This window comes from Pinus tabuliformis, chromosome 3_2 (assembly GCF_031772625.1).
Source record: "Pinus tabuliformis cultivar Carrire ecotype Pingquan chromosome 3_2, CPIR1, whole genome shotgun sequence".
NCBI lineage: Eukaryota > Viridiplantae > Streptophyta > Pinopsida > Pinales > Pinaceae > Pinus > Pinus tabuliformis.
The window spans coordinates 1,013,156,653-1,013,176,310 of NC_142302.1; positions in this window are offsets into that span (position 1 = coordinate 1,013,156,653).

Consider the following 19,658-nt stretch of genomic DNA (forward strand, 5'->3'; position numbering starts at 1 on the left):
GATTTACGAAAAGTGCATTTAGTCTGTGCTCTCTGCTCTCTGTTGAAAGAAATCGTACTCTTCTTTCCTTAGTAGCTAGGATTTTCATTGCTAAAAGAAAGCAAATGACTGTTTATCATTTTAGATTTCATATTTAGGAATTTTACATCTACATCACGTGGTGAACCTTGAAAGACAAACTTCTAAAAATATCAACTCTAAAATAAACCTCAGTGAACATAAAAACGCTTTGGAACCTAACACACAACAACTAGAAGTCTAGGTAGAGACGTATTCTGGCGTCATAAGACCTAGTAACTATCGTTTTCATTGAAGGTTGGGTGATTCCTCCTCTTTGATATGACAAGTGCCAGTACGGACTTGTGCTCCCCGTACCGTTGAGTATATATTGGGAGACCACAATAGGCTGATATCCTTTATCCTTAGGAAGCTGTGTCTATCGCCCTATCGATCGCAATGCACTGAACACAACATTCGGGAAGATTGACTGCCATATGTAAATTCCTTGGTAATTTCTCTTTAATTTACCACCAAGGTGTATATTGCAGTTTTTCGATTGATTTGGTAATCCCTCTATCTAGATTTCCAGAGTAGTCACTTTCGTTCCTTTTCGACTCCTTAAAAGAAAAGGTCCATCTGAGCACTTGTCACTTCAGGCTCATTAAAAATCAAAGGTGACTAGAGTCACCTTTAGCTTTTTCTCGACTCTTAAAAATTGAAAAAGCAAGTTGTGTCAAAGCGTCATAAAATTTATTTAATTCGGAATAACATTTTCCCATGTTAAATTTTGAGTTGATCAAGTAATCTACAATCGTGGAAGAAAGTCAATCAAAACCCTCTCGTTCGCGGGGACTAGCAAGTCAACCATCTTTGACTCCAGAAATGAAACCATTCCGGGCAAAACAATCTCGTTTAACTGGGTCGAATTCTCCTGGTCTATTTGAAACTTGTGTTTCAACATCATCAGAGACTCCAGTTACTCCAATTATTTCTGGTACCCTTGCCTTTACAAAAGAAGTTCCGCAGTTACAAGAGGACATTAGAATTGATCCTAGTGTAACGGTAAACACTTCTATCCCTGAACCAGCTCCATCAAGGGCTGATTCAGAAGGTGTCACCCCTCCTGTGCCTGTTACTGCAGAAGCCATACCTTCTTCAGACCCAGAAATATTTTACAGACCTGACGATCTACCTCTTCCACCTGGACTGATTGCTATTGAAGAGATTGTAGAGGATCTTCCATCCAGTACCCCATTGCATTTTGGAATTGGGATCCACCTATATCCTTCTACTATAGAAATTAGTTCTTTTAATCATCCTTCATTGCAAGTTCCTGTCGAATCGCTAGGAAATCTTTTGGATAGACTAAATATGTCTGAACAACCATCAACATCTAGGACTGTGTCATCTGATACAGCAGTAGTGGAGCCTCCTACTGCTACTCCGACAATGTTCGCTGGTATACCATCTGTCCCAACTAGTTCTCAACCGCTAGATGGAGTCCACCCAGGGACTGTTTTGACAGCATGGTCTGTTCCTATTTGTTCATCCGGAATCTTATCTAGAATTTCTTATGTTGAAACTCAGCAAATTGATCCTTCACATCAGTATCAATTTGGGTAGTCCAGTCTCCAAAGACCAATTTATCCTTTGAACACTAGATTGCTGCCATATGGGGGGCAGTATGCCTTTTCATTGTTCCCTCCGGGAGAACAACTGTATGAGAGCTCACAACAAAATTTAGGTCAAACTGGAATTACATCCGTGGTTGGATACCAATACTGCCTCAACAACCAAGGGTTGTATATTCAATGCAACCAACCCAACCTATGTCGAATATTACCACTACACCTGCTATTGTGACTGTGTCACAAGTACAAGCACAGCCTGTTGTATGTCAACCTCAAATTTCTCAGGTTGCAGTACAACAGCCTCTTGTCTCTACGGCTCCATCACAATCTCAGATTAGTGCTTCCTTAACCGGAATGACTGAGGCTCAAATAGGTGTTATCACTCTACATCTTGGTCAATCATCCAGTATTGGGCAATAGCAAATGGTTCAACAACCATGGCTAGTGCAATATCAACAACCCTAATTCCAGCAAGTTTACCGAGGACCTGAGCAACAAGGTGCTTTAGGTAATGGACAACCGCATTTTCAAAACGGTTATCAACAACCATTCTATACTGGTTATGTCCATCAACCTTATCAAAGTTAAAAGCATCAAATACATTATGCTGGTATGCAAAGACCCATTGCTCAGGCGATCCCATCTTATCCTAGGTATGCTTCGCCAAACCTGAATCAACAGTTTCCCTTTGTAGCAACTCTAGAATTACCATATTTGAACCGGTTAACGAATGATCCAATTGCTTACACCCCTTGGTGGCCCGCGATTCCTCATAAACTTCCCTCAGATATTCCTAAATTCAATGGAAATCCGGGTGAAGATGCATCGAATCACGTAATGACCTTTCATTTGTGGTGTTCATCCAACACCCTCAATGATGATTCGATTAGGCTTCGCTATTTTCAGCGAACGCTAATGAGTCTGGCAGTGAAATGGTACATCGAATTGCCGAGAGCTTCATTCGATAACTTCAACACCCTTGCCACTACCTTATTAACCCACTTTCAGTTACCCATAAGGTACGAAATAGGGACATAACTCCTTACCAACTTTAAACAGACAACAACCACTCACATATCTGATCATATTCATGAGTGGTGATGTCGTCGTCGAATGGTAAAGACGTATGTTCCTGATCAGCTTCTAGTTGAGTGGTTTATTAAGTCATTATTACCTTCTATTACAGAAGATGTGGTGAAAGGAGGAGTTGTCACTGAAGAGCAAGTCATTGCTCGTGCACAATATTTGGACTTGATCTATACTCAGTCTAGCACGCTCTACGACAAAATTCCTGACGCTCCCAGACCAAAATTTTCTGTTCCTCCCCCTCCTAAATCGAACAAGGACTCTCATGCCGACAATGGCATGATTGGTACCTCAAGCACGCAAATCGCAAAGGCTCCATCTGGCAAAGCCCTTGCAGTTTCTAGTCAAAAAGAAAATGAGAAACTTCTTGCCTTAGAGGTTAACGTCGTGTCATCTGACAAGGGCAAAGAACCTAAGCAGCCAGGGGGCAAGAAGAAAGGGAAAAACAAAAATAAGAAACAGGAAGATTCAACTCCTGAAAAATCTTCCGAAAACCCTAACCTCGTTATCCATGTTTAATATGTAACGACGAGCATTTCACGAGAGATTGCCCACATTGAGCTGAGGTTGCGAAATTTTTAAAGACTTCAACTACCTCAACGGTGTTGACTGATCCATTTCCAAACCCAGAAACTAACATGGTTGCTATCGATCATGCTTCCAAATCCCAAGTGCTTATGCTATCCATATTGAAATAGCAAAATGATGCTTTGATATCGACGAGGAATAAAGATTATGGGAATCCATAGATGTTGAACAACAAGGCTACAAATCAACCCAGTAGTTCGACAACAACTTCGTCAGAAGTTGTGCCGCCCATCATTCCTGAATTAACTATAAAGCCGCCAAAGGGAGTAGTACATAAATCGACATTTAATCCTCGTGCCCAAGTAGCACAAAATTATAATATAGTGGAGGATCTGGCTCAGTCGCCATCCGCTATGTCGACACTTGAAGTACTGCAGAATTGCCCCTCCCAAAAGCAGGCTTTGTTATTAGCTATAGGTGGGATTGACCCAGCGGATTCAAATCTTGTGGCCTTTAACCATAAAGGAGACGAACCTTAGTTACCGGCCCAACTCACTTTCCTTATACAGGTAAAAACCCTCAACAAAATTATTCATCGAACAATCATTGATGAAGGGGCATCTACCTGTATTATGTCAATGAGTTGCTGGAAAACTTTAGGCTCACCACCCTTGTCACGATCATCAATGACATTAAAAGCATTAGATGGAAGAACATACATGCCGTATGGGATATTAAGTAACTTGCAAGTTGAACTGGGGGTCAAGACAGTAGAAATTGAAGTCGAGGTCATCGATGGAGACCTTGACTACAATATCTTACTGGGCAGACCCTAGATTTATGCTATGGCTGCCGTTGTGTCAACATATTTGAGAAAGATTGCATTTCCCTTCCAAGGCGGAATTACAATCGTTGACCAAATAACCTTTTTCCCCAACAATTCACAAGCTACTGGAAGCATTCCAATGATCCACGGAAGTTCTCAATCACTTCAAAATATCGGAGTAGGTCTCCTAAAAGACCCTTCCTTAATGGGTACTTTTGCCCTCCCACCTCCGAGTAATTTGGTGGAAGTGGCTAGAGTGGAAACATGTAATATGATATCTTCTAAATCATCAAAGATTAAGAAGAACTCTGAACATTTTGATAATATGGATCATTGCCAGGTGTTACCCCAAAACCCCATAGAAATTTTGTAGCAATCAATTGTCTAGGCCTGGGCAGCAAACCCAAATCAACACTCATCGAGTGTTTGGATAGACAGGTCTCTAGAGTATGGTACCTCTTCTGATGCTTGGTCTCGTATACATTCTACAGACAAAGGAATCATTCAGTCGATGATGATAGAAGAGACGCCATGGGAAGATTACCACCATTGTTCCCACCTTCAAGATAACAATGAAGATTATTCAAGCAACCTTAATCATCCTTCAATTTTTTATTTTCTATCAAATATTGTAAATACAGTGGATTCCAGGCATATGTTCCCCCAGAGTTCCAAGGCGAGTCTCTGATTAGATCTCGTAAAATCCCAGTCGAGTCTTTCACTTGATCTCGTAAAAGAACCTTCATTCCATCCACCTGACAGCCATGAGTAGTCTGGTGAATGTAATGAAGCTTGGGGGGCATGAACCTAGTTGTAAAGATAAGTTTCTCTGAGGTTATGTGATTGGTCTGACACACTATTCACCTTTGTCTATTCTGGACAAAGCCAAAGAGGTGTTTTGTCTATTCTGGACGAAACCACCCTACCTCACCGCAGTGATTTCCATCTGGTTACAAGAGACTCTCCCTTTCATCATGCTGGGGGCATGCAAACCACTCCAAGCATGGTTTGTTCATTTCAAGCTTGTAAAAACATGAAACCGAATTCAAGCATAGTTTTGTCATTTCAAGCTTGTGTAAAAATGAAACTGACTCCAAGCATAATTTTGTCATTTCGAGCTTGTGTAAAAATGAAATTGACTCCAAGCATGGTTTGTTCGTTTCAAGCTTGTAAAAACATGAAACTGAAAATGAGCAATGTTTCTGCAGGGTTCAAGCTCGTTAAAAAATAAACCCGCCACTGAGCATAGTTTCTTTCGATTCAAGCTCATTAAAAAATCAATCCACCCTCGGTAAATAACCTTTGTGATTGCCTTGCTATCAACCTTTTGAGCCTTGGTTGTGTTCTTTCCATCACCTCCACTCTTTTGTCCGATCATACGCTTCCACTTGATTGTTTACCCTTTTGAGGAACAACTGCGATGAGTGATTCTGTTGGCCATCCTTTTTACGCTGTCGTGTTTAAGAAGTTCCAAACTTACCTGGAACCAGTTTCTACCCAAAAGCATCACTCGTTCCTCAAAAACGAGTCTCTTTTAAGCTCTTTTTAGACTCGTAAAATATGAAAATATTGTCGAGCTACTAGCCTTTCTAGCTCGTTAAAGTAAAGGGAAGGGCCATCCCTCCTCTACATTTTAATGTTTTTGGACCTAAGGGATCATTCCACAAAAAGATCGAGTGCTTGTCTTTTTCATCTCGCTAAAACTATCGAAAAGTCATCCCTTTCGTATTATTTTATAATTTTTCGGACTTAAGGGATTATGCTATGAAAAAGGACTGCTGGAGTTTCTTTTTCATCTCTTTTCAAACTCTCTAAACATGAAAAGAACTGAGTTATCTTTGTCATTAAACTTGTTAAAACAATAGTGACAAACTTGTCCATCCAAACAAGAGCGAGTTTCACTATCGCTAAAACATAGGGACAGGTTTGCCCGAAGGGAAAATTATAGAACAAGCATATGTTATCCTCCTCAACCTTGAAAAAAATAAAGAGGTACCAGTCAGCAATGACTGGGTGAAAAGGGAAGGAAACTTGAAGAACTTCATTGGTAGTAGGTCGCTCTTGAACATGACACTTTCGCTCCGTCACCATGAATGAGTCGGGTTGGGTTATTCTGTTCACCGGTCACATCACCATTGGTCCTCCGTACCATCCATTTTTAGGGTTAACGCTACCAATCCATCTCAGTGTCACTGATATGTTCAAGAGAAGTCATTCAGAGAATTCACCAACCCAGCTAATGCCTCATCCACTGCAATACCTTCACTCTCCATTTTTCATGACCGCCATTCTTGAACCTTGTATCATCAGATCATTTTTACCTCCAAAAAATCATTTTCTTCGTTTCGTGTCATAGATGTGGGATTCATTAAGGCCCTCCTACGACGGGTCACTTGTTGTCGGCACCATCTCATTATCCAAGAAGTTGACTTAGGAACAACCCTTTCAGTACTTTGAAGCTTGCATGCCTCAATGGCAAGTTTCTCATTTCCGGTGATAGGTTTACATCAATGGCCTTCGACCGAAAGATTTTGCGTGGTGTTCGACATCGACTCATATATTCACACCATGTGAATTGTACTATAGTAACTTAAGGGTCATTATCATTATCAGTGATTCCTCTTGCGCCTATTAACAACTTACATCATTGGCTGGTAATCAGGCGATGTCTTTCCATGTTCGACTTCAGAACATATTTTCACATGGATCGACTTGTACATCGGGCGAAGATTGAATGAGTTTGAAGACCCTGGATCTAGTTTCATCCATCCAGGCTGCGATATATTTAGGAAAATAAAGACATCAAATGTACACCATAGCTGCACAGATGATCATCCAAGCTAAGGGATGATGGCTCTACAAGAATCACCAGTCTGCAACAGTAGACGATTGTCTGTCCTATGTACATGAAAATGAATTTATAAAGTTGAGCATGGGAATGCCCGCCTCAGCTAGATCATGAAAATAATATGAAGATAATGTATTGTATTGTATTTTATACAGGTCACCTTCCAGTTTGAAAAACCTCGGATCCTCATGATAAAGCATTTCACTCGACATCAAAAGATTTACGACCTCATGCTTTAGGGGGCAACTGTTATAGACATATTTGGGCACTGCAACCCCAATCACATATGTCGATAAACCAAGGGCTCTTAAACCCCTAAAAGTGTTGTTTCACACCCTAAAGGATCATGGTCAACTGATTACATCATTTCCCAGAAGTTCCACCTGAAAAACCACTCAGAACTGGCCAAAACTGGACCATACAGACTGCTCCATGCTGAGGGTGTGATGCATACTGGCTACTACACTGGCTAGGTGCGATGCATACTGAAAGAGCCTTCTGTAGGGTGCGATGGGTGAGAGTAAACAAATGGCAGAGGTAGTTCGCTAAGTGGAAACCCAAGGAATCTTCTAGAAACTTCCCCTATGACACTTGCCTCTCTGAATTCGCCCAGGGATGAGTAAGAGATCATGAAATCTCCAAGTGGAACCAAGAACTATCAGTGAAATGACACTAATCAAAAACCCAGAAGCTGACTCACCCCTCTGCAAATATCTATAAATGGATCCCTCATCACAAAGACCTAAAGGCTGGAATTTTGTAATTTGTAAGTGTTGTTGGTTTCTCTTTGAGAAGAAACATTGTATTGTTGGGTGATCTTGCTTTTCATGAGGTGAAGAGGGCTTTCATTCTGGGAGGATGATGCTAGATCAGACAGTTGGGTTGTAATCCTCTCTTCTATTTATACTATCAATAAAGTTCTTTGAGTTTTCCTCCATATAATCGTGTATTTGAGAATCTTGTTATTTGTGGATGCAATTGTATGGTTAATGTATTTCTTATTCTACATTGTTTATGATATCATAGATCGAGATTCTTTGATAGTGTTTTGTTGCTTTGCCTCTACAGGTATTCTTTAAAGCAGGACAAGTAGGAGAAGAGTGGCAAGCTCTATCAAGGGAGAGAGGAAAAAAGCATGGAGCCAAGCGGAAGAAACAGGTTGGTGCTCTTTGCTTCTCTCTTATCTATCATACATAAATGAAATCTTGAAGCATTTTGAATTGTTTGTTTCTAAGATAGCTACCCGTCTTAGTGGGACTAGCAGATCGAAAAGACAGTAGTTTTCCCAGAAACACTTTCACACATACAATCTGCTGAGCATCATTTTCCTACACATTTAGTCCTTCCACATATCCATTGTTCCTACACATTCAATCCTTGACATGAGCAGTGTTTGCACATTCACATTTCCACACAAGATGTCATAACATTGACTTTCTACTTATGTTCCATACCATTAGAGAAATTTTAAGGTAAAATATGGATCTCAAAACAAAAATCTACAACAAATTTCAACTTTATAAGAACTAATAGCATTCAATATGATGATGTCAACCATGGCGGATGATTCACCATTTTCGGAGTAAAAAGGAAAAGAAAAACTACTTTTTCAACTCGTATTATGGGATTAAGATATATTTATAATTGTTTTCTATCTGTAACTGTCCCCTCCCACATTTACCCACTTTTACAAGCTCTCTAGGATAAATGTGAGCTGAGTGTTACTATGACATGACCTGACCTATAAGTTTTGGTTATGGAAGTGGGGTCTACAAACCGAAAACATACTACCACCCCTCAGGGACGCCTAATCACCCAGGTGTCTGAAAACAACCATTGGTGGTCAATCCCCTTGTTGGAACTTTCTTTTCTCAAGCTTAATACCCCAACCACATGCTTGACACACTATGCATGTAGGTTAAAGGCTCCAACTGCACACATGACACATTGTGCATGCAGTTACAACCAAAATTTCCCTGTTATGTGCTACTGACTGCGAGATTTGTGCCACTTGTTTAGGGCTAGCCCACAAGCCTCTTCCTAGAACAACCGGGAACTCATCAGAACTCAGTGTCAGATGTTAACAAGTATGTACAATGAATACTAGGGCTAGATCTTTCTCATAACATGCCAAGAACAATTGAAACATTTTTTTAAACACATGGTAAACATAGAAGCTACAGATCATGAATTCATATCTGATCATGGAATTGTTAACTTCGTTAGAGAATCATTGAGAAGGCTCAATGGCCTCTCAAGCTAGTTGCAACAACACTTGTTATCCCATGCATACATTAACCATTCGATAACTTATCAAACCATCAATAAAATCCATAGCAAGAGCACATCATTCAACCATGCTTATAACCAGAATGAAATACATGATAGATCAACTATAAGATCAACATAATAGTACATGTGCTCATTCATTACAATAGAAAAATTACTCGTATTGATATATGCAATATCCAACCAAGCCAGGGACTTCCATGTACCACCCGACCATAGATTGGGATGAACCAAATCTGTCTTTCAACCATAACCCCTGTGCCATATTCCAAGCATGAATATGGGATTATATGCATTAAACCAAAATAAAACCAACTAGGGCTTCCAGTGGCCAAACCACCTCAACCCACAACCATAGTGATTTCCCCCAATTAGTCCAGAAATCACTAACACCAAAATAGATTTGTCTCATCCCAAGTTGTCTAGGGCTCCAGGGACTACTGTCTCAAACCATTGTGGAAAATAGAAAAAATAAATGTTAAAAATAACATCTAGAAATTCTAATTTAATTTTTCCTTGAATTAAATTAGGAATTAAATAGAAATTTTATTCTCATAGCAACTTGTAATAGTTAACTAAGTTAATTTGACTTAGTTTTGTCAATAAATTCAAGTTGGAAGTCTATCTAGACTCATGTAGAATGATTACTAAATTTTACGGGTCCAAGTTGAGTTCTTTTGAGTTGTAATTAATTAACTCAATCTAGCTAAGTTAAAGTTAGTTAAACTAGTTCAATCAATTGGAGGAACTAGTAGGAGGTCTACTAGTGGGGATCAACTTCAGTGTAGCTTCACTGCTCCACCAGTTAACTGAAGATTCACTCATAAATAACTCATGCATCTTAGTTTTGAGAAAGACCCAATTCAGATTAGAGTTCAGGGACAACATAATATTAGTTATGTAATTTTTCGAGTTGTACAGATGGTGCATGAAATCAGTAGAAGACCTATCATAAATTGCGCAGTTGAGGTGAGGGATTTTCCCAATGAAATATGGTCCAATTCCCTTAGGGATTGCGCAAGGAAGTATAGGCTTGGCAGGAAGCATAATTGGTTGTTTTGGCTTGAGTTGGTTTGTGAAGAAGAGAGATATATTGTACTTATGTAGAGGCTGTCTCGGTTGAACAATAATTGCATTTTCTTCTCAGATATTCTGGGTAATGCAATATAGATAGTCATGGTTTTGAGTAGTTGCTTTCCCCAAAAAAATATTGTGTTATGTGTGATTGAAATTCTTCCTTTTCTGCTTAGTGTTTTCATCGATTAATTTTTTGTTTTTGCTGATGAGTAGAGTAGATTCTTGTCTTATGTTTTAGAATATCACATAAGTTGTTGAATCTACAAGTAAAAATCTACATGTTATCGGAGCTGAAGACATTATAGAAGAGGATAATTTGAGTTTACTGTGTAGGCGAAATAGAATTTGCAGGTTCATACTTCAGAGTCAGAAGTATGTCATTCTACAGTTTGAGACTTGAGTATGCCCTGGAGGGAAACTCGAATTACATAGCATGGAAGGAAAGGATGGAGGCAATGTTGGAAGACAATGAGCTAAAGGAATTCATAGATCATGATATTCCGAAGCCTCCAGAATCTGATGCTAAAGATATGGTTGAATGGAGACAATGTGTGGGAAAAGTGAGAAGGATTATCCTAGAAGGAGTTCTATATCATATTGTCGTGAATCTCCATGGTAAGGAAACACCATTTGCAAATTGGAAGGCATTGATGGACCTATTTCAAAATAGAAGTGACCACAGGAAGCTTCCACTAAAGGATACACTCGAAAAGATCAAGATGGAGAGGAAAAATCTAGTCCAAAGTGCTTGACCAATTTCACCCAATGTCGAGATGAGCTTGGAAGTGTCGGGATTACTATTGTCGAAGACGATTTGGTGATCCTAGCACTTCTAGGACTTCCCAAGAGTTGGCATTGTTACCAAGTCTCAGTTAATGGGAGGGAGAAGCTACTAGAGTGGGAGCGATTGTGGTCCGAGTTAGTACAAGAAGAGTTTCAACGGAACACTAGAGATGGGACCTCATCAAAAGAAGTGGAAGAGGAATTTTCATTAGTCAGGAAAGAAAAGAAATCCAAGGGAAAGAAGTCCCAAGGCGATGAGGGTGGAAAGAAGAAGGACTTGTTGGATATCAAGTGTTTTCACTGTCACGAGTATGGGAACTATGCCATGAATTTTCCACAGAAGAAAGCAAGAAAGAAGGATCCTATAATAGTAGTAGCTGGTGAAGCTCTAGCTTCACAATTCGAACTTGATTTCACTCTCATTGAATGCGTGGACAACACTATAATGGAAAGCATGTGGTATCTCAACAACGGTGCCTTGTCCTATATGATGGGGAATAAAGATCTCTTTAGTTACTTGAAGGAGAAATACCTCAAGAAGAACATAGAGTTTGGAGATGATGGGAAGTATAGCATGACCGGCATCAGTATAGTTACCTTTCAGAGGGAGTCTAGCTCCCCTCTCAAATTCACAAATGTGATGTATGCTCCAGGACTAAAGAAGGATCTTTTTTTGTCACGATATTGCAAGAATGTGGCTACAATGTGATTTTTAGCAAAGGAAATGATGTGGATTTAAACAGGAATGCAACAAACTATAGAGATAACCATAAACGCAAAGATGCAACGGAAATAATACTTCATTTCATTAATGGTAAAATACAGAAATATGCTTACAAACAGGAATGGAAATAAACTAGCTAGGGCGATGGTAGCTTATCTCTGAGAAGAGATGTGGTGGCTACATGCCTCTGAATTGCCTTACAATGAGGCTCAAGGGCCTTTTTATTATTGAAAAATAAGAGAAAACCCTAAACAACCAAAACCCTAACCCGAGGAGATGTAACACTAAGAGTTTATGGGCCCCGTTGGGGTGAGTTGGACAACCAACTTTCCGGGGTCGCGACTTGGTCATATTATCTCCGTTTGACGCGCATGATAGCCCGTTGGAAAGATCTCTTCGAGGACTATGATAAAAAATATGATTTTAGGCACAAAATTGAGGGCAGTAGATTTCCAAAAAAACATCGTTTAGGGCCTCAAAACGGCTTCGGAAGTTTAGGACCCGAAAAACTGCTAAAAATAGTAAATTGTGCTACAATTAAGGAAACTGAAAAACTGAAAGAAGCAATGGTGGGGATCCAAGTGGAATTCGCGGTGGCCACCAATATCCACCTAGATCATTCCTCCTCGCTTAGGAAGCAATGGTCCCCATTGCGTTGAGTTCCTCCATGAGATGAGGGAACTTTTGCTGAACTTGGTCCCTAGTGAGCCACTTGCCCTCGTGAAGGAGTTGGCCTACTTTGACAACTTGATACAGTTGGATATTCTGCTGGCGAGTGTGCTTGATCTGTGTGTCCATGATCCAATTAGTTGCAGCTTGTTCCATGTAATCTGGATTTAACTCTATGGGTGTGAGCTGTTCTGCAATGTCGGATGTGTCTAGTAATGGTGGAAAGTATGGCCGAAGGCGGTCCACATTGAACACTGGGTGCAGGCCAAGGAATGGGGGAATGCTGAGCTCAAATGCATTGTCTCCCACAGCCTTGGTAATGGTGCAAGGACCATATCAGAGTGGTCTGAGTTTCCAATAGGCTCCGGTAAGGCGTCCTTTTGCAAATGCAACCAGACTTTGTTGCCCACCTTAAACTTGTGTGGAACCTGATGTCGATCATGTCGCTGCTTGTATTTGGCATTTGATTTCTCTAGAATGTCATGTACCTGCTGGTGAATATGTTGGATGTGCTCAATGAAGTTGTTTTCCTTATCTATTTCGGACTGGACATGAGCCGAAGCTGTGTGAGTAGCTGCAAATGGCATGGCCACATCAATGGGATATAGTGGCTGGAATCCCAAGCCCACTTGAAAAGGGATGTGTCTAGTCAAGCTGTGGAGAGCCCGGTTGTAGCTGTGTTGAACATAGGGGAGGCTCTCATCTCATGTGCGTGGATGCTTTGAGTTGTACATGCACAGAATGTGCATGATCATCATGTTTACAACCTTTGTCTGGCCATCAATTTGAGGATAGAAGGTTGTGGACTTAGTGAGTTTGGTGTCCATCATCGACTAGAGACTGGACCAAAATGTACTGAGGAACCTGCTATCCTGATCTGAGATGATAGACTATGGGACCCTAAAGTGTACCCACACTCGTTCAAAGAAGATTTTAGCAGTGGTTTCTGCTGTGATATTCTTCTTATAGGTCACCATAATGGCCATCTTCGAGAACCTATCGACGACCACAAAAACACAGTCATTTCCATGTTTAGTGGAAGGAAGGCCTAAAATGTAATCCATGGAGATGGATTCCCAAGGTTGACTAGGGGTAGGTAGAGGGGTATAGAGGCCTTACTTCTTGATGGTTAGTTTGTCAATGGCACAGGCAGTGCATGATCTTATGTACTTCTTGACATCCTGTCGAAGATTTGGCCAATAGAAATACTTCTGCAGTACTGCAACCATTTTCTCGACCTCGAAATGCCCAGTAGCCCGACTATAGTGTGCTTCCCAAATCATGTTGGAATGCTCGCTTGAAGGAACACAAAGGTGACACAGGTGGCATAACAGGGCATCCTGGAGGTGAAAATCTGGAACATGCTGACCCTCCAAGAGTGTCTGGTATGTGTTGCCGAATTTTGGGTCACTTTTGTAGAGAAGTGGCCAATGAGAAGTCACGTGCCCACAAGAGTTGAGCACGGTGGTTAACGCCATAATCGGTGGTCGACTGAGGCAATCTGCATCATTATTGGTGCTACCCTTCTTATGCTTGATATTCAAATGGAATTTTTACAGGTATGTGGACCACTTCTGATGGCGATCATTCTGCAATTTCCCTTGGGTCTGTATGAACTGCAAGGGTCGGTGGTATGAGTGGATGACCGTTTCCTTCCCCAAAATGTAATGCTTCCATTGTCGACAAGCCTGCACAATGGAATACATCTCTTTGTCATAAGTGGGATACTTTCGAACTGTGTTTGAAAGTGTCTCGCTGTGATATGCCATTGGATGCCTGTGTTGAGTAAGGACTGCCCCAATAGCATAGTCAGAGGCATATGTCTCGACCTCAAATGGTTGTTGTAAGTTTGGTAATGCGAGCATTGGTGCTGTGTAGAGGCGATATTTCAACTCTGTGAATGCCTTCTTTTGAGATTCAGACCAAAAGAAATTTTCTTTTGCTCCTCCCTTGGTGACTTGAATCAAGGGCCAGGTGATATGAGAAAATACCAACACGAACCTGTGGTAGAAGTTGCCAAGACCTAGAAAGCTGCGAAGCTTTGTCAGAGTGGTTGGAGATGGCCAAACTCGAATGACTTGGATCTTGGCTGGATCCACATGCACCCCCTATTCATCAATAATGTATCTCAGATACTAAACCTGGGTCATGCCAAAAGTGCATTTCTCCAAATTGGCACATAACTTATGTGGCCACAGTGTTTGGAGAACCTGTCAGATGTGGTGGAGGTGCTCTTCCCAGCTCTGGCTAAAGATTAGGATGTCATCCAAGTATACCACTGCAAATGAGTTGGTGAATGGCCGCAAGATGTCATCCATTAGCCTCATGAAGGTTGTAGGAGCATTCGTCAATCCAAAAGGCATAAACAACCATTCGAAAAGGCCCTCCTTGGTTTTGAAGGCAGTCTTCCAAACATCGGAGGGTTCGATTGGTACATAGTGATATCTTGACTTCAAATCGATCTTGCTGAAATATTTTGCCCCCTTTAGTTGGTCCAGGAGGTCATCAATTCGTGGGATCAGGTACGTATTACGGACAGTGATCTTGTTCAGTGCCTGATAGTCAATACAGAGTCTCCAAGTCCCATCCTTCTTTTGTACCAACACGATAGGGCTTCCACAGGGTGATGAACTCGGATGGATGTGACCTTTTTGCAGCAACTACTGAATTTGCCTCTTGATTTCATCGTTCTCCAGAATGGAGTGCCGATAGATTGGTCCATTGGGCAATGGCGCACCTGGGGTCAAATCGATGGAGTGCTTGACCTGACAGTGCAGAGGAACCCTTGCGGGGGAGGTGAAGATGTCCTCGTACTCCTCCACGACCTTGTCCATCTATAGTTGTCGTGCAGAGGGTCCCTGTTTGGAGGTCGTGGCCACCGTCTTCTTCTTTCCTTGAGGGCGTATCATCAGGAAAACAAATTTCCCAGTTTTGGAAATGAGCTTACTACATTGTTTTGCAGTAACCAAAGAGATGGCGGTAGGCGGTGCTACCTCTGGTATCCTATACAACTTATTTCCCAAAGTAACAATAACAGCACGGGGCCTTGATTCATACACAGCATGTTGCTTCCACAAGTATGGTTGTCCTAATAATACATCACAAACTTCAAGGGGAGCAATGTCACACAATACCTCATCCATGAAGGGCTTGATGTTGTATGGAAGGCGACACTGTTGGCTCACGCGAATATCCCATCCTTAGTGAAGCCACCTGATGGTGGTACGGTTGTGGATTTACTATGGTCAGTAAGCCCAGTCGCTTCATGACCTCTGCCGAAATGAGGTTCTTTTGGCTCCCATTGTTGAAAATGAACTGTAGCGGGGAGCCCTTTACCCACATCTAGGAGTGGAAGAGACGCTCCTCCTCCTCTGGATCTTCGGGTTCCTCCTTCTGGATCTTTGTGGTGGCAACAGTGACATTGGGCTCCACATCGATAATTTGCTTCCCTTTGTCATTCCCCTTGTCGGGTTCTGACTCAGTGTCGGAACATGCAACTGATTCTGAAACCTTTAGCTTGGCCACTAGTGATTGCTTGGCCCGACACTCACTTGTGTTGTGAGTGGAGCTCTTATGGAACTCACACCACTTTCTCGTGTCCTTTTTTGGCTTCGCGGCGCTGTTCTTTGCTTGTAGCTTTGGCAGGTTGTCTTGTGTCGCCTCGCCTTGGCTTTGTCCTTTGTTCTGCATTTTGGGGGCACATTTCCCTTGCTTCAGATTCACACATCCAAAGTCTTGCTTCTTCTGTTTAAACTTTGCTCGACCTTGACGACGTATCGGTATGACGTGTCAAGCGAGGAGATGTTCAGGAATTCTATTTCTTCCTGGATGTACTTGTGTAGACAATCACAGTAATTGAGTATCAAATGATGCTATGTATCCTTGATACCCAACTTTGTGCGAAGGGTATGGAAAATATTGGTAAACTCCGACACGTCTTGGTCCCCTCCCTGCCGCAGTGTGGTCCACTTTATGTATTGATCCTCATAGCTTTTGACAGGGTAGTATTGCTCCTTGATGGCATCCTGGAATGAATTCCAGGTGGGTGCAACTGAAAGTAGTGAGCTTGTACTTTCATCCTTCTGCTCGCAGTAGTTTTCCCACCAATCCTTAACGTGGGGGGCTGCTTTGAGAAGAGAAAAAATAATATTTTCCTGACTGGAAAAATCATGAACAGAAAAATAACCTTCTAGCAGATTTAACCATTTATCAACGGTGTCTGCATCTATCTGACCCTCGAATATGGGGATTTCAAAATTAACTTGTACCTTAAATGGTGTGGCATTTCCAGAGTAGCTATTGGAAGCCGATGTGTCGCCCCTAGGTAGCCGCTGAAGGATCTGGGCAAAGCTATCCATCATCGTGTTCCTTTGTCACTCGAGGGTTTCTTCGAGCAAGATTTTGATAGGATCTCTTGCCCCCTCGTCTTTCTTTTCATCCGCCATGGGAGGCCGTCGGGATTTGCAAGGTTGGTCTTGCAAAGGTTCGACTAGTTCAAGCCCTAACTCCTTATATCCTGACCTCGTTGGGGACATGAAAAGAAAAATAGAGAAAAAAGCAGACCTCTCTGATACCACTGATCTGGATTTAAACAAGAACGCAATAAATTACAAAGATAACTATAAACATAAAGATGCAGCAAAATAATACTTCATTTCATTAATGGTAAAATACTGAAATATGCTTACAAACAGGAATGGAAATAAACCAGCTAGGGTGATGGTAGGTTATCTCTAAGAAGAGATGTGGTGGCTACATGCCTCTGAACTTCCTTACAATGAGGCTCAAGGGCCTTTTTATTATTGAACAATAAGAGAAAACCCTAAACAACCAAAACCCTAACCCGAAGAGATGTAACACCAAGAGTTTATGGGCCCCATTGGGGTGAGTTGGATAGACAACTTCCCAGGGTCGCGACCTAGTCATATTATCTCCATTTGATGCGCATGATAGCCTATTGGAAATATCTCTCCGAGGACTATGATGAAAAGACAATTTTAGAAAAAAATTCGCAAGTGGTAGATTTCCAAAAAAACATCGTTTAGGGCCTCAAAACGGCTCCGAAAGTTTAGGACCCGAAAAACTGCTAACAATAGTAAATTGTGCTACAATTAAGGAAACTGAAAAACTGAAACAAGCAATGGTGGGGGTCCAAGTGGAATTGGTGGGTGGCCACCAATATCCATCTGGATCAGGAAAGGTTTTCCTTAGACACATCGCCACAGGACAAGTGAATAGATCCGTGTGTGAGTCAAGATCTTGTATGTACTTTAGGTACAATATGCATGCAAAGCCTTGAGGAGCAAGGAAAAGGTTAGAGAATTGGTGGTTGAGAGGGAGCATAAATTACTTCACAACATGTAGCCTCAGATGTAGCCTCAGAAGAAGACTTAGTAAGTTGTGGAGCAACCACAATTGGAGAAGCAGAGAGGATACCGAGTGGAGACATCTACTCAAGAAGAAACCTCCAGTAGGGGGGAATTTCAAGCCAACTGGGCAGAGGGAGCACATGTAGCCATACCTCTAGGTGAGAGGTGGGGCAATGTGAAGTAATAGTCCCAAGGGTGCAGAAATTTGGGCAAGGTCCATTGAGATGTTTTGTCTCATGGATCATTACCTTGCTACGGGAGCCCACAGTACATAGTAGCAAGATGGATCAGTGGTGGTTGATGTAGTCAAATGTCAGAGTGACAGAGGCAGAGACTAGCAGTAAATAGATACCAGGGAGCACAGAGTAGAGTTGGAAGCAACCTAGATGGTACAGTGCAGAGTCAGGAGCAACGAAGAATTTTCATTAGACAATGCAGTAGCTAGTAGAAGTTAGAGGCTCTGGTGGTAGATGCATCATACTAATTCAGTTTGGATGTTTTTTGGTTGCAGATGTTGCAGTAGAAACAATAATATTGACAAGTGTTGCAGAACATTCCAAAAGTGCCAAATCAGGATAGATATGAATCCCTTCATTGTTGAGAGGGGGTGTTGACAATAGCAACAAGAAATGTTAAAATTAGCATATATAAATTGTAATTTAACTTTTCCTTGAATTAAATGAGGAATTACATTGAAATTATATTCTCATATAAACTTGTAATAGTTAACTAAGTTAATTTGACTTAGTTGGCTTAGTAAATTCGAGTTCAAAGTCTATCTAGAGTCATGTAGAGTGATTCCTAAAATTCAGGGATCCAGGTTGAGTTCTTTTGAGTTGTAATTAATTAACTCAGTGTATCTAAGTTAAAGTTAGTTAAAATAGTTCAATCAGCTGGAGGAACTATTAGGAGGTCTAATAGTGGGGATCAACTTCAGTGCAACTTCACTGCTCCACTAGTTAACTGAAGATTCACTCATAAATAAATCATGCATGTCAGTTGATCCGAATTTAAACATGAATGAAACAAATTATAGATATAACCATATATACAAATATGCGGTATAAATAACACTTCATTTCATTAATATCAAATACTGAAATATGCTTACAAATAGAATGGAAAAAGACTAGCTTGGGCGATAGTAGCTTATCTTTGAGAAACGATGTGGTGGATACATGCCTCTGAATTGTGTTACAATGAGGCTTGAGGGCCTATTTATTATTGAGAAGACATGGAAAACCCCAAACATCCAAAAACCTAACCCTAGGAGATGAAACACCAAACTATGGGCCCCATTGGGATAAATTGGTACATCAACTTCTCGGGGTTGTAACTTTGGCATACGATCTCTGTTTGACGCGTATAATATCTAGCTAGAAAGATTTATTTGAGGACTACAACCACTGAATGAGAATTTTGATTTAAAATCATATATTTTCCCCCAGTGATTTTCCCAAAAAACATCATTTAGGGTCTGAAAACGGCTTCGAAAGTTCAAGGCCCGAAAAATGGCCAAAAATAGTAAACTATGCTACAATTAAGGAAACTAAAAAACTGAAAGAAACAATGGTGGGGCGCAAGTGGAATAGGTGGATGGCCACCAATATCCACTTGGATCATTCCACCCCCCTTAGGAAGCAATGGTCCCCATTGCATTGAGTTCCTCCATGAGATGAGGGAACTTCTCCTAAACTTAGTCCCTGGTGAGCCACTTTCCCTGGTGAAGGAGTTGGCCTGCTTTGACAACTCGATATAGTTGGATTCTTTACTGTCGGGTGTTCTTGATATATGTGTCCATGATCTAATCAATTGTCACTTGTTCCAT